The following is a 6,000-nucleotide window of genomic DNA, read 5'->3' as shown; positions in this document are numbered from 1 at the left end:
ATTCTTTTTCAGATTATTTTCCCATTTAGGTTATTACAGAATATTGAGTAGAGTTCCCTGTACTATACAGTAGGTATTTGTCAGTTATCTATTTTATATATAGTAGTGTGTATATGTCAATCCCAATCGCCTAATTTATTACTCCCCACAACACACACACACCTTTCCCCTTTGGTAACCATAAATTTGATTTCAAGATCTGTGAGTCTGTTTCTGTTTTTTAAATAAGTTCATTGGGAGTTGGATGGCAAAGTCACTGGAAGACAGATGCCTTCTGTAAAGAAGTTCATTTGTTTCATCTAATTTAAAAAATGATACAAATGAACTTCTTTACCGAAGGCATCTGACTTCTGGTGACTTTGCCACCCAACACCCCACTGCAATGAAACATCTCTTGGAAGTTTCTACAGCACTCCTCCCATGGGGTGCTGCCTCTTCTGCACAGACTGGAGGATGCCTGTGACAGATGCTGGTGTCCCCTCTGCCACAGGTCACAGCAGATGCTAGATCCCTTTCTAGACGCCACAACCTTGACCCTCAGATGGTAGGAAAGAAGGAGAGTGAGCAGAAGGCAGAGAGGGAAGAACAGAAGAGCACTTGTATTAAGTGATCCTTGTGTTTCAGACTCTGAGTTGGACTCTTTAGATGCATTGAGTCCTCAGAAAAGTCAAGAACTTCTTAAAGTAATTTGTATTATAAATAAGGAAACTCAGACAAGTTTAAGCAGCTTTTCAGGAGGCTGAGAGTTAGGAAACAGAAGTGTCAAATTTTCAGAGCAGGTTTGGCCAACATCTAATGCATCCTCCCACCCACCCTGGACCTTTCATCACGAGTGTCCCGCTTGGAAAGAAGGGCTGCCTTTCTATTCAGTCTCCAGATGCATCCCATCCTATTGGAAGAATGAAAACATTGCAAAGTTTAACAGTCTAAGGAAAGAGGACAATTATTATAATCTGAATCATTTACATTTAGATCCTCCATTTGCCTCATCTTTTAAGGAATACTGTGAGTCCTCTGGCATCTGCTTGTAGATGGATATAGGAGTTAACACAGTTTTTTCAGTAATAATCTCAGGTACCAAGCTTTTTTTTTTCTTCTTCATTGAGCATATTGACTTAATTGATGTTCAAAATAGGGACATCCTCAAGTGTCTGCTCTCACTCTGCTTCTCTGGTGACATTGCATTTTGGAAGCCAGGACAAATGTTCCTTCCCGGATGCATTTTAGTCTCAACTTAAAATTTGGGTACTCATGTCTGTGTTTGGATACAGTGTAAAACCCCTTTCCTTCTCCCTCCCCTTTTCCCTCCTTCCCACCCACTTTCTTCGGTGCCTTCCGGTGACTTCCAGGACCCTGGGGGAGATTGTCACAGGTCCGGCCCCCCACCAAAGCAGCTCCTGGAAGCAGCCCCTGCTGGGAAGGATCCTGGCCCCAGAGGTCAGAAGAACTTCCATGGTCCCCCACATGGTGAGAGTCTGGAGTCCAGCAGGGATGTGGTGAGATTGGGAGTTCCACAGTGAGCCCAGATGACCGGAGGGAGAGATCTCAGGCTGACCCCAGGCTTGGATGCTCTAGAGAGAAGAGCGAGCCCCAGGGGGCAGAGCAGCTCACCACAGAATTGGGCTCTAAAGTGACTGAGAGTCTGGGCTTGGGCAGGCACTTCCCTCCTCTGAACCACGGTCACCTCCTTTGTAAATGGTCACCAACATCACAGCGGCCTGGTGGGCCTGCTTAGGATTAAGTAAAACGGCAGGTAAAGTGCTCAGACAGGGCTTGACTTGTTGTTATTCTTAGTGGCAGGAAAGGCACGTGACTATCAAGGAGAAAAAGGAAATACACCAACCCTAAGAAGGACATTTCTATTTCAATGGGTGGATCAGAGACTTTGCTCCCATAGCGCTGTGTGAATCTGCCCCTTCAAAAGTACTTGGGAAAATGGGGCTAATTTCTTTAAAAGAGCATGAGCCAATGTTGCTTTAGATTTGATGAGTCACCAATGCCTGACACTAGGTCATAATTCCTAATTTATAGTTGAGTTCCCTAACCTCAGGTCACACAGAGAGTTAAGGAGGAGTGGGGTGAGAACCCACGGCTCCCAGGTCCCGGTGGGTTCCTTGTCTGCCTCTCCTTTTTCTAGAAGATAAAAGAGCCAGGGGACAAGAGGTCAGTTGAGGGCAGAGTCCCCTGACAGCTGCTCTTGTTTACTCTGACCGGGAGAGGCCGGGCCATACTCGCTGCGGGCTCTGCCCCGTCCCGGGTACTTGGCGGCTTTGTCCTCATCCCAACTCTGAAATTCATCACCACCTTTGGGAAACTCATGTAGAGTGAGTGGGACTGCCAGCTGGGAAGACGAGTGGCTTCACGTAGTTCTTGCTAAATTACACAAAAACCCTGAGTCACCCACCCCACCATGCAGGGGGACAAGGCCTGGCCCCTTTCCTTCAGTAGCAAGAACCCACCACCTCCCCACGGCCTACTTGGCTGGAGGGATGGTAGGATGCCACAGGTGAACAGAGGAGTTGGAGAGGGCCTGGTGGATGGGGTGCATGAGAAAGACTCAGCGCTCGGGCTCTGGGGCCTCCATGCAGGTTTTCACAGCCTCAGCCAAGATGCCTCCCTACTTCCTGCAGGTTTCACCAGCCAAAACAGTCTGGAGAGAACCAGTCTCACACCTCTTTAAAGCATCCACTTACTAGCCTCCATGTTCATTCCAGGGCCAGGAACAAGTAGCTTGGTCCATCACTCTGTCTGTTTCTAACCACTCTTGCAAGCTTGCATAAGGAAAGGAAAAAAGACAGTTTGGGAATCTATGTTGTGTTAAGTGCTTCAAGACTATGACTCTGTTCTCAAAACAAGCCTGTGGGCGCAGAGAATCGTTTCTCTTTTGCAAAGGAGGAACTGAGCCTACAGGAGGTGAATTTGCCCAAGTTCTGGCTTTACATGAAAAAGGAAGGATGAACCTGGTTTCAGCTGCCGATTCTTTCAGCACCTCCATGTGGTCCATGACTGTACGTGTACAATGGCAAGTTGTGTTCCAGACCAGTCATTGGCCAGAATGGCATGTAGCTTCACAGGCTCATGGACTCACCTGCTACCCTCCAAAAAGAGGAGGCTCCAAAGCCAAGCTGACCAGTGAGACCAGCCTCAGCTAAAGGCCCTGAGTTGAGACCCAGCTCTGCCACTTCTGCTGAGCTATGCTGAAGGGTTCTAATGTCTGCCTCTGTAATGTGGCCACAACAACAATTTCCACCTCATCTCCTGGAGGAGTTGATGAGAATATTAAAGGAGAAGTTGTCTGGGAAGGGATGTGATAGCGTGAAGCCTGTGCAGACCATGAGTCTGGGGGCTGTTATTCATCCATTTCTAATTGGATGGGGACTACATCACCCAAGCACTGGGGAGACATGGAAAACAGATTTCCACACATCCAGGTAGCTCATTTCCTCCACCAGTTTAGAGAGCCAGAAGGGGCTGGAGTGGTGAATGTGAGTCTGATGTTGAGTCTTTTCTTCATGAGGACCCTCAAGAGAGCAGACTGCATCCAAGGACCAAAATGGCCCTCAATGGAATTCCCAGTTGCACTGCTCTAACAGCTGGGCACCCGACTTTGGAGTCAGGGATCTTGAGAGCTCTTGTCTGTACCCCTAATAAACAGATGGGGAAACTGCTGGCCCAGAAAGAAGGTCATGACTTGCCAGAGGTCACCTGCGAGTTGGTGGCAAAGGGGCACAGTAATGAATCTCTCCTGCGTCTTGGCCAGAGCTTGCCTCCGCCTCCTATGCTTGGGAACACAGTTTGCCAAAACTCTGTACTTTAGTCTTGTTCCAAAAATCCACCAACATTTCATTCAGTTTTTAAAGTTCCCACCCCCCGCCCCCTAACATGTGAAATTTTCTGTCCCTGAGCCCAACCCCAAAAGCCCAGGTTTGGAGAAGCTGGAAGGTATGTCTACTTCATGGGCCACACCCCCATCTCCAGCCCCACCCTGAGATGTGTCTACTCCACAAGGACCCCAGGAGCCCCATCTCTCCCAGCTGGTAACCCGCAACATAGGGAAGGGTTTGGATTTCCCAAGGGAGGAGGGTAAGAGCTCTTCCATTTCCTGCTCTCTCCCCTCTGATCCAACAAATTCAAGTGTGGGGAATGCACGCTGGATGAATGGGGAGCCAGTTTCCCTGTGACCCCAGTCACTTTGAGAGGAAGACCTGGGGTCAGCAGGAGAGAGAACAAACAGCTATGGAATTTACAGATTTCTATAATTCCAGAGTGCCAGCCTTGAGCAATTGAGTTACCTAGAGCCTAGCTGTCCATCAGAAACGTCCACAAAGATGGAAATATCCTGTGCAATGTTCTACACAAGTATATACACTGTACAATCCACTACATAACACAGAATAATACAGAAGCCATGAGCCAGGCAGGGTCACTGAGTGCCCTAGAAGTGTTACTGTGACTGAGGAATGGAATGTTTAGTTTTATTTAATTTAAATTTAAATGGCCACGCATGGTTAGTGACTATCAAACCAGAGTTCCAGAGAATCTTCCTTTTTAACAGATTTCACTTGATTGTCACCATTTTTGTATTCAAAGCATAGAGCCATGAACGGCTTGCCATACCCAACAACCTCTTACTAATTACTTAGTTCAGTCCAATACCTTGTCAGACTCTCCTCCCAACCAAATGCAGGCATAAGCGCACAGGGTCCCCGTTTTGAAACTCACCTTCTGGTTCCGGGGGTACCTGGAAGCAGGCACAGGGTGAGAGGGCTGGCAGGGCTGGGGGTTATCCAAGAATGCTTGATCTGCATCTGAACAGGGCTGAGAGGGACAGAGTTAGGTTCCAAAGAGGCTCTAGTCTTGGGGGGTAAACTCCAATTATGGGGCTAAAGGGAGGGAACTGCCAAGAGAGGTGTGATCCTAGATCCTGGAGAGTCTGGCATGTCATACTGAGGAGCAGTGGTTCTCAACCTTTTAGGGGCCAGGGAGCTATGAACTCTTTCTCCCATCCATACCTCGCATACAATTGCCAGACAGGATCGTGGACCCCAGGAAGTCCATTCTTGGATGACTTGAACCAGGACGGTGAAGCAGTCACATATCTGATTTGGAAGTCCGCTCTCTGAGCCAGGGAAGGTTGCCTGGAGTGAGGCAGGGCTGGTTAGTCCAAGAGGCGGCAGCCTAAGTCTCAGAGCGCTGGCATGGGGCGAGCTGGCCCAGCAGACAGCAGATGACCCGTGGATGTTGCCTGGAGCATAAAGGGGCCTGTCTCCTTTCCCTCCTGCAGCCACCGAACCTCCAAGCCAGCTGACCCCCTGCCCCCAGGGTGTGCCTTTGTGTCTGTTTTCAAAAATGAACTGCTGGGGTCCACCACTCATAGCACAGGTATGATCCATCCAGAGGCTGCTCCCTAGAAGGTCTAAAACATAGGTAACCCTGTTCAAGGTGGCCTGAGAAGGGATTCAGCCTTTATTGAGTTTGGTTTGGGGAGTTTCCATCTTCCTTATTTATTTCTCGCCTCTCCTGCATTCAAAGGAGGTGAAGTGAAAGTATTAATCAAAATCATACAAATGGCGCAGAAGTGTCAGGTGGCCCCGGGGCTGCACTAATTACTTCCAGCGGGCCTGGCCCTTTCCCGGTGTAGAGTGGGAGCCGTAGCGGGGTGTGGGGTGCACCCCTCTGCTGCTTTCCCAGTCGCCACCCTCACCAGCAGGACGGACTTTAATTAATCCTCAGTTACTGTTGAAATTGCACTGTCCGGAGGGGAGGCCCAACTAAGCAAGAATATTATTTTAAACATATACTGTAAACAACACTCATTCTCTGGGGAGTCCTGGGGTGCTGTGGCCTTGACCCTTTGCCTGCCGGAATCAGAAGCCACTTATTTTTTTGTCATTTCCAAACCAAGCACTTTGTACTTCTTTACCCTTTATCTGTTGGGTTGATTTTCTAATACTAAAGGGTGAGGGTCAAAAGAAAAGAATCATCAACAATGTTGAGTAT

The sequence above is a fragment of the Aethalodelphis obliquidens genome, unplaced genomic scaffold, assembly GCF_003676395.1.
Source record: "Aethalodelphis obliquidens isolate GAN/ISIS:26980383/991018 unplaced genomic scaffold, ASM367639v1 scaffold21, whole genome shotgun sequence".
NCBI lineage: Eukaryota > Metazoa > Chordata > Mammalia > Artiodactyla > Delphinidae > Aethalodelphis > Aethalodelphis obliquidens.
The sequence above is the reverse complement of the archived record's forward strand: the minus strand, read 5'-3'. Positions refer to the sequence as shown.